Source organism: Lagenorhynchus albirostris, chromosome 3 (assembly GCF_949774975.1).
Source record: "Lagenorhynchus albirostris chromosome 3, mLagAlb1.1, whole genome shotgun sequence".
Classification (NCBI taxonomy): domain Eukaryota; kingdom Metazoa; phylum Chordata; class Mammalia; order Artiodactyla; family Delphinidae; genus Lagenorhynchus; species Lagenorhynchus albirostris.
In genome coordinates, this window is record NC_083097.1 from 125,806,492 (window position 1) to 125,816,657 (window position 10,166).

Here is a 10,166-nt window from a genome sequence, read left to right on the forward strand (position 1 = left end):
TCTTATACCAGCTAAGTGAGAGAAGTGGGCGTGCAGCTCCTAACTGGAGCACACGGCTTTGTAAGGACTAATCAGCACCACCCCCGCCCGCCCCCCCCCCACCGCCCCATACCTGCGGAGAGCCTCTCTCGAATGTCCTCCTTCTTCTGCTTCTCAACTCTGTAGAAGTGGGAGTGTGAGTATAGGCTTAAGGACAGTTTTCAGTCTTCCTTTTGCAGTATTTCTGTAACCCTGAGCATTCTGCCTCTAAGCTCATCCTTACCCACAGAGTGAAGGAGGGTGCACCCACTCTGTCTGCATGCAGCATCTGGGATCCAGAGCCCCTGAAGCGCCTCACACACTCATTCTCTAGCATCTCCTCCAACCAACTTGGAGGATTGTGCTATCCCATCTGTCCTTTCAATGCTTATGTCCTTGGCCTTGTCTCTCATATAGCACTACTGCTTAAGGTTTTAATTTTCAGATCCAGTTGTGACTGATGAAAGTATGGCTTTTCTTGGAGAAATATTCACATGTGCATGTATATACATACACGTGATTATTAAAAAGGCTGGTTCATGGACCCCATATCATAAACACCTTGCATTGTAAGCTCTCCCCAGATGACTACATCCGCACTTATGGCTTCAACTACCTTATTATATGCATGCTAACGGCAGCCAAACATGATTTCCAGCCTGACATTTCTAGAACACCAACCAGCATTATCTGTCTATATATAAATCTCCATAGCTGTTACTGGACAGTTCAACCTGGATGCCCAGGGGCATTTCATAAGCAACATACACCCAAACTCCTCCTGTTTTATCTATCTTGATAATGGCATGAGCTAGCTACTCAAGCCAGAATCCTGGGAAATTCTAGAGTATTCCTCTTCAACTCACACACCAAATCCATCTACCTGGCAAGAGTCTTTCAAATCCAACATCTCTTTCGTGCCCTCAGTGTGTATCATTTCTGTTCAGGATGATGCCATAGCCTAACTAGTTTACCTGTATCTCTACAGCTCAGCCTCCACACTAGTTATCAATCAATTTCTAAAAAATAATTTGACGTTTGCTACTTGTAAGTGGTTCTCCAATGTTTTCAGGGTAAGTTCAAAATGAATGCTTTAGCCCACAAGACCTTAAAAACTATGATCTTGCTTACATCTCCAGTCACTTGTCCTACCACACATCCTTTGCTTGACATACCTACCTCTGACCTTAACTGTTCCCAAATGGGCCATTTTGTAATACCCCAGACCTTTATATATGCTGTTCCTTCTGCCAGGAATTGCTTCCCCACCCCATATACCTAACTCCCTACTCCTCCTTCCAGATACTTCATATTAAGTGTCCCTTGCTCTTGGCAACATTTCCTATTGAATTCCTCTTCTCTCATGCAGGGGCTCCTTTGGGCTCTGTCTCTACTCCTGTAAATTCTCTGACTATTCTCTAAAACGGCATTTACCACTCTATTATTATTTTTTCCCTCTCATCTATCTCCTCTGCTTACTGGACTGCTTGAGGGTAGGGTCATGAACTTAATTCATCCTTAGAGCCTCTCTGGCCACCAGTGGGTATTTTATAAGGTCCAACATTTCAGTGATTACTGAAGGCATGGATATGTTTGATGGGTGGCTATTTCTCTAACACTGGCTCATTTGTAGGGCACATCAATTATCTGCCCAGGGTCAATTACATGGCCTGTGGTTATCAGCAGGTGAAGGGATAGGTGTGTATAATGGGGTGAATTGGGTAGTTTGAGGTACAGTTATTTCTAAGTCAGTTGTTTGAACAAGTCCCACATCCTATGTCTCTTCTCTCTTTTCTCGACTACTTTCTCAGTCTCTACTAAGAGAAATTACAAGTGGCTGCTCCTAGTTTCTTCAGTTGGCTGAATTGTCTCCCTTATGTAGCTCACCTCTGCCCTCTGGTGGCAGGAATATGCTCTACCACATCCCACTTCAAAGACAACTATGGCCCCAGTAGCAGAACAGTTAATAGGTCTGCAAATTTGGAGACCTGTCTATCCTTTGGTATTATGATTTGCTGGAAAGATTAAATGATAAGTGAAATAGTGCTTGACATAAATAGGCAATCAATAAGGCTTAGCTTCCTTCCTTTTTAATGAAAGAGCCCTTAGGAACAGGCTGTGTGGTTCTGGAACAATGAACCCCAAGATATTTTAGTGGTAAGGCAGGTCCCTGCCTCTAGATGGTAAGGTTCCAAATAGGATGGATAGTAATGACAACAGACAGCATTTGTAGAACACTTAGTCTGTGCCAGGTATACCTTTTTATCCTCATGACAGCACAATTGAGGTAGGTCCTTAGTCCCAGAAGGTTGGCTTACAGAGTAGATTGGTCAAATGGGACAAAACTATATCCTCAAGTGGGATTGGAGGGAACAGAGAGTCAGGGAGAAGCCACAGAGGGCCTGATAAAGACAGCAGACCAAGAAAGGATAATATCAACCTTTTTTAGTTTAAAAAACAAAGTGTCAAAAAACCCCTTATGTCCAAGAGAAGCAAACTTTCACCTGATATAAACCAGACTTTGCAGACTTTGCTCTCTTTTGGATGTGATTTCCATCTACTTGGATATAATTCATATGATATGTTAAATGAGTCAAGAATGTGAGATTTCTTTTTTTAAAAAAAAAACCAAGTTTGAGTACATACTTACTGAATATTACTATATGCAAAGCACTTAGACAAAGCCTTTCACACTAAAGCCTTGTAGAAATGGAGAATCCTGCAGTGACTTTCTGTGGAAGGAAACAGGTTTAACTCCATAGATGAGAATTCTTCACTATCAAAGAATAGATTATACCCTGGACTGGAATAATATTTGAGCAATGATATTCATGGAAAAATTCTGCAAATCCTTTTAAATAGAGGACAGCCCTACCTTATCTCCAAGTCATTTTCTAGTAGAATTAATGCTTCATGCAACTTTAAAAATAAGGTGGCTTTGACATGACTTGTGTGTCAATTTATACACAAATGTTTACTGACGTGCCTATGATGTTCCCAGCACAGTGCTAGGCACCTTTAAGGTTACAAAGGCTGAGCGGTCCCTGCTCTCGTGGAGCTTACAGTCTAAAGAGCCACAGAACATTGGCAAAACATTTAAGTGCTTAACTGAATAGTTTAGAGACAGAAGTGCTGAGGAGTTGAGGGAGAGAAGGGTAGAGCAGGTGCTGGAGTCTTCAAGAAAGGCTGGAAGAAAGAGGACTCCAATTAGTTCTTGAAGAATGTGTAAGGTCCAGCTTGGTAGAGAACAGGGTGAGGCATTCAGGCAAAGGCACACTAGCAGACATGGGTATGGAGTGAAGACAATGGCCCATGGTGGGGCCGCACACACACTAAATTGTACTGAGCAACCAAGCAGTCAACTCCAGAGGGGGCTAAAACTCAGATGAATAGTCTTTTATTTCTGTAGGCATTTGAGAGCCACCACAGACACTTGGTCAGAGGAAAGAGATCTAAGATTATGCGCAAAATGGACTTCAGGAGAAAGATGAGGGAAGAAATTAGAAATTTTGTCAGTAATCCTGACACAGATGATGAGAGCAGTTACATTATCAGAACCATGTGACTTAGCCAGAAGACACTGTTTTCCTTTCCTATGTGTTAATAATTTAAAATACGTATAGTACTTTTAATTCAAGTTATACTAGTTCGTTAAAAGGAAAAATACCCCAAATAAGCTTTAAATACACATCTCTTCAAACATCTGCTGTTTTTTGGTGTTTTTTGTTTTGTTCAGCGTGGAAGCAGTACTTTCTGTGATTAATCTGTTTTATACATGTTTCAATTAAGTAACTACAGAAAGAAGAATAACTGAATTGCTATGGGTTTCTGAAATAGCCACAAAATTAACCTGGGGCAGGGAACTACACTACAACGCTAACAGGTCTTGTGTGTACCTTCTAAAAATGAAACTGACACTTATCTGACTCATTAGAAAATAGATACTAGGGTTTTAAAGGATATTAAGAATGCCTTTTTTAAAAAAAATAATTAATTTTATTTATTTTTATTTTTGGCTGCGTTGGGTCTTCGTTGCTGCCCATGGGGGCATTCTCTAGTTATGGTGAGCCGGGGCTACTCTTTGTTGTGGTGCGTGGGCTTCTCATTACAGTGGCTTCTCTTGTTGCGGAGCACAGGCTCTAGGCACACGGGCTTCAGTAGTTGTGGCACATGGACTCAGTAGTTGTGGCTCACGGGCTTAGTTGCTCCATGGCATGTGGGATTTTCCTGGACCAGGGCTCGAACCTGTGTCCTCTGCTTTGGCAGGCGGATTCTTAACCACTGAGCCACTAGGGAAGTCCAAGCATGCCTTTTTTATAGGAGAAAAACTTTAAGATAAATTTGATGATAAATTTATACAGCTTTAAATAACTTAAATCAACTCTGCCGTAGCAGACTTCTCTGAAGAACAAACACAAAGGAATAAGGGTGATTTATGAAGTGATTTTAGTGAAGGGAAACATAGTGTGCCCTAACATTAACGACATGAGGCTGGATTATCCACAGGTGTGGAGAGGACCACTGTGGATTATCCAAATAATCCAAACACTCTCACACATGTCATCTCTCTCACAAATGTTCCTCTCACCTTGTCTGGATTTGAGAGGTGCACTGGGATGTATGTTCTCTCCCATGATTGTGATTAACAGCATTCTCTGATATTTACCACATCTTCCAGATTGTATATGTCTCCTCTTTCAGGCACTTTATTTCCCTGTACCCCAGCATCGTACTAATAATAATCCTGAAGTATTAAAAGATGCTTTGATAGGCTAGATGGCTCTTGTTAAGTCTTTTGGCACAGACAGAGGCACCCCTACTGAGTACTTGGTGGGGCATTCAAGAGAATAGCTAAGAAGGTTCTGGAGTTACCAAATCAGCAGGAAGGAGTTAACAGTTCTGGAGTAAGAACAGCTGATACTTTTTTTTCCTTTTTTTTTGACAGTCAGTGATTGGGAGTATTCAGATGGCCAGCTAAAGAGAGAAGTGCTAGAATCCAGATGGACCAGTGGTTCTTAAGCATGGACCTTGGACCACATCAGCATTGGCATCACCTAGGAACTTGTTAGAAATGAAAAGTCTTTGGCCCCAAATTCCATTCAAGAAAGTTTCCTGATTATTTCAGAAAACTGGAATGTTGTCACAATAATATTGCTTAAAATTTAAGTTCAATATCCTAGCTAAATAAATATTTATTCTTGTAAACTACATCTTCTAAATTAAAAGAGGCAGTTAATTTCTACATTATTTTGTTTAGAGGAACTGTGTAATTTTGGAATCAACAAGAGTTTGTGTCACTCTTCTCATTAAATATTCATCTATGCCATTTAGCTGTCCAAAAATGGCATCAGGAACACCTACACAAGTGGGAAGGAACCGTCTAAGTTTCTGTGCACTTGAGCTGGCCTCTGTGATGGTGACTTTTTGTTTTTGTTTTTTTGCCGTACGCGGGCCTCTCACTATCCCGTTGCGGAGCACAGGCTCCAGATGCACAGGCTCAGCGGCCATGGCTCACGGGCCCAGCCGCTCTGCGGCATGTGGGATCTTTGCGGACCGGGGCACGAACCCGTGTCCCCTGCCTCGGCAGGCAGACTCTCAACCACTGCGCCACCAGGGAAGCCCTGTGGTGGTGACTTTTGGCTGCTGTGGTAGAGGTGCCTCCCCCTCATCTTCACTTCCAGCTTCATCAGTACTTTCACCGGCCACCATGTCCTGGATGACCTGTGTCCAGCAGCTCCTGAGACATAATGAGACCATCATCTGCAGTGACAAAGTCCCAGAAATTTACTTCATTTGGGACACAGGTGGCAATCGTCACTGAGTGCCACAACTTTTCAATGGCAATATCTGGTTCACTGGCTGCTGCATCTACTTCAGAATCTGTCAATTCCACAGGGATGATGCCTGCCTTCTGCCAGCATTTCACCACTGTGGACTGCTTGACTGACCACCATGCCACAGCAATCATGTCAATGGCCTGCTTGATGTCCACTTTTTCTTGATCTTCACTGCTGTTGAGCTTGAGGAGGATCTGTTTTAGCAGGTGGCTCCTATACAGCACTTTTGTGGTATGAATTATGCCAAGATTCAGTGGCTGCAAGACGGCAGTACACTTTGAGGGCAGACACCCCACCTGAATCCTTTCCAAGCGTGGAAGCACGTTGTGAGCGGAGCAGTTGTCAATCAGCAGGAGGATCCGGCGTTCTGCCTGCTTCATTCTGGCGTCCACTTGCATCAGCCACTCTTTTTTTTTTTTAACATCTTTATTGGAGTATAATTGCTTTACAATGGTGTGTTAGTTTCTGCTTTATAACAAAGTGAATCAGTTATACATATACATATGTTCCCATATCTCTTCCCTCTTGCGTCTCCCTCCCTCCCACCCTCCCTATCCTACCCCTCCAGGCGGTCACAAAGCACCGAGGTGATCAGCCACTCATTAAACAGATCCTGTGTCATCCACGCCTGCTGGTTGGCTCGGTAGTCACAAGGGAGGGAATGGACATTCTTGAGGCAACGTGGGTTGGCTGACCTACCAACAATCAATGGTCTCATTTTTTCAGTCCCTGAAGCATTGCAACAAAAGAGTGCTGTCAACCACTGCCTTGCTTTCTTGCCCCCTCTACAATGGTCCCCTTTAGCAGCAAGTGTGTGCTGGGAAAGCAACTGGAAAAACATTCCTGTCTCATCAGCACTAAAGATATCATCTGGGCTGTAGTCAGCAATTAGTTTTATAATTTCCTCTGCATGCCACTCATTAACCTTATCTATTCCTAGACCATTCATTAATCTGTCACTATGCTCTCTACAGACTGCTTTCAAAGCAATTCCATGGCGATCATGAAATCTGTTCAGCCAGCCCACACTTGCTTGAAAATTGTCATAGCCAAGCATGTTGGCCAAGTTTAGTGCTTTTTTCCGAATGACAGAACCAGTCACGAGAATGTTTTTGGCATGGATTTCTTGAAACCAAGCAAAAACATCTTATCAATGTCGTCATAAAGAGCATTCCTCATCCTTTTCCTCTAAGGTCCCACAGATGCCTCCCGCACCTTTTCTTCAAATTTGGCACGATCCTTTAAGAATGTAGACAAAGTAGAAGGAGTGATTCTGAATTCTTTTGCCACATCGCCTTTCCTCTTGCCTGAGTCCACAGCTTCTAAAACTTTCATTTTCTCCTCTGGGGAGAACTGCCGACGTTTCTTGTTCCCCTTGTTTGCTATATCTGTAGAATGAGGGCCAGACCACAACTACCAGGGCTGTGTCTGTTCCTCCTCTAGGCTTGTTTTGCCACAAGTAAGGAAAACTGAGAAGACAAAATGGAGTGCCTATCAGGAACCAAAGATAATGGATTCCCCCTAAAAGATGGGTTCAGATTTTTAAAAATTGTATTAGAAAAATGATAATACAAGGCCGAAGCCAAGAGAAGATAGGATCGTGCTACTGATTTTTTGTAGAGGTTATTTATACAGACTCATAGAATGTTTGAAATAAAAGAGATATAGTCTAGTTTACTTAAACTTTCTGAGCCTTTGTAAAAATAATAACAGTGTCTGGTCTGTCTATTGTGAGACTATATTGAAGTAACAGATGGTAAAAGAGCTTTGCAAATAGCAATGCATTGTATAAATTCAAGGAATTATTATCTGGCTCATTTTAAAGATACAGAAACTGAGGCCTAGGGAAGGGGCCTACCCAGGTTCATACAGCTCAGATTTCTTGACTACCTGAGTGCTATTTAGAGGTGCTATTTCTGCAACTCCATAGTCCTGCTTGAAATTCCACCACAGTGAGATCTTCATAGCTCTATCGCTGCTTGGCTTGGAAGGATTTTTCATTGCCGGAAGATGTTTCTCATAGCCACACATTCATTTAATAAATATTTACAGGTGCCAAGTGGTAAGGACACAGTGAAGAACAACATAGTCAAGGTCCCTGCCCTTATGAAATAATACAATGTGGTGTAGGGACATAATAAGTGAACAGATAAATTAGTTAATTACAGAGTGTGATATGTGCTATGAAGGAAATAAACGTGACCCAACAGTAGCAGTTTTGGTAACTGCCTGCTTAAACCTTTTATCATGAGAGTCCTCAAAGAACAAGAGAAGCTGCTGTGCTTCAGGCTGTGACTGCACCTTTTTAAGGACTGACTTTTGTCACTACCCCCACACATCTGTCTATCCATTCATGGCATCCTCTGTGTGCTAAGCACTGTGCTTGATGCCAGCCATACAGAGATGAATGCAGCATAGTGCCTACCATTGAGGGGCTTACCAGGGAAGACAAAACTAGAGTATGGAGTGCTATAACAGAGGTTACAGAGTACTGTGGACGAGAAGACAGAAGTGGGATGATCAACTGGGTGGGACACAGATGGGCAGTGTACTTCAAAGAGGAAAAAATATTGATGTTGGGACTTAAAGTATAAACAAATAGGAATTCATGAGATAGAAGGAAACGTGTAAAGGCAATGAAGTACTATAGAAAATAAAAAGACGTGATCAGGAAAAAAAGAAGTCTTTGGAGAAGAGAACAAGGATCTTGGGACAATAAGATGCCTTTGGAGTTTTGTTTTTTGTTTTTGGAATGACATGATCAGATTTGCACTTTAGAAAGAGTCTTTTGGTTGCAAGGTGGAGAACCTAATAGGTAAAGTCCATTTTCCTAAGAGGTGGCCCTAAATCTGAAGGTAAATGCAGGCTAGCCTAGTAGGCCATATATAGTTGGGATATGTTAATTTGAGTGCAACAAGAAGCTCCTGGAGGATTTTAAGCAAGGAGAAAGATGACTGCTGTGTGAAGAATGGAATGGAAGGGTGTCAGAGAAAAAGAAAGAGACTAGTTAGGAGGCTGTTGCCGGAGTCCAGATGTGAGATAATGGTGGCTTGGATAGAGTAATAGTGAAGATGGTAAGAAGTAGTCAGTTTGGGACTATGTTTTTGCGGATCTTGCTGATGGACTGGATGTGAGGTGCAAGAGGAGTCAAAGATAATTCCCAGATTTCTGGCTTGAGCACTGAGCAATTGAGTGGATGGTGATGCCATTTACTGAAATGAGAACCAATTATTGGTCCTTTGTAATCATAATTTGTTACTTTCCATGCTTAATATCGCTTACATGTGGTAGGACTGGGATTCAATCCCAAGGAGGCTCAGCACAAAGCTAGCATTCTGAACACCACAGAGTGCTATATAGCTTGTTCTGGGAACAACCAGTACTGAGAAGAGATGTGGAAAGAATGAATCAAGAGCCAAACCAAAGTCTTGTAGGTCGAGATAAGTTTGAATTTTATTCTAAGTAAACAAGAGGACACTGGAGGGTCTTAAGCAGAGAGTGACCTAATCAGGCTTACAGTGCAGAAAGATCAATTTGCGTGTTGTGGAGAATAGATTGTAGAGGGAAAAGAGAGGAGATGGGAAGAAATTGCCCCAGTCCAGGCAGGAGATGACGGTGACTAGGAGAAGACTGGTGACGGTGGTAGATGGAGAAAAGTAGGCAGATTGGAAATGCACTTGCAAGGTAGTGAGGGTGAGGGGACTTGTACGAATGTGGCACCATCTGTGACATTGGCGGGAAGGGACAATACAATCCTTATCTGATTCCAGAGCCTCTCCACATGGTCATTCAGCTCCGTTTGAATCACTCACTACCATTACTGAGTGTGGGACGGTGGGAGAGACGGATTGAGGGCAGATTACTGGGGTGAGGAGGACGTCTTCATGCGGCACTAAGAAGAACCCTGTCCTGAACAAGCCGGGACAGAGTGAAGAGGACTGGGGGCAGGCCTTGAACTCCGTGCTGGGAGGGTGGTGCTCGGGCTCTGCTGGCCAGACGTGGCTTTGACAAGCGAGGCGGAGCCTCGACCCCTCACGTTCGCCACAGCCCCGCCCTATTTACCTGAACGCCCTACGGCAACGCCCGGGGGCTGAAGGCGCCCACCGTGGGCGGCCGCAGCTTCCTCCTCCTCCCGGAACCTCTAGCCGGAAGTAGTCCGTCCGCCTTAGCGGCCCCCTTCTAAGTCTCTAAGCAGTTTCTAGGGGCCCGCCCCTCAGCCCGGGCTGGACTGTTGCGCCTGCGCAAGGGGTCGCAAGCAGTCACGCGCAGCCGGCCGCTTCCGGCGCGCCGCGAGGGCAGCCGGGACGGGTT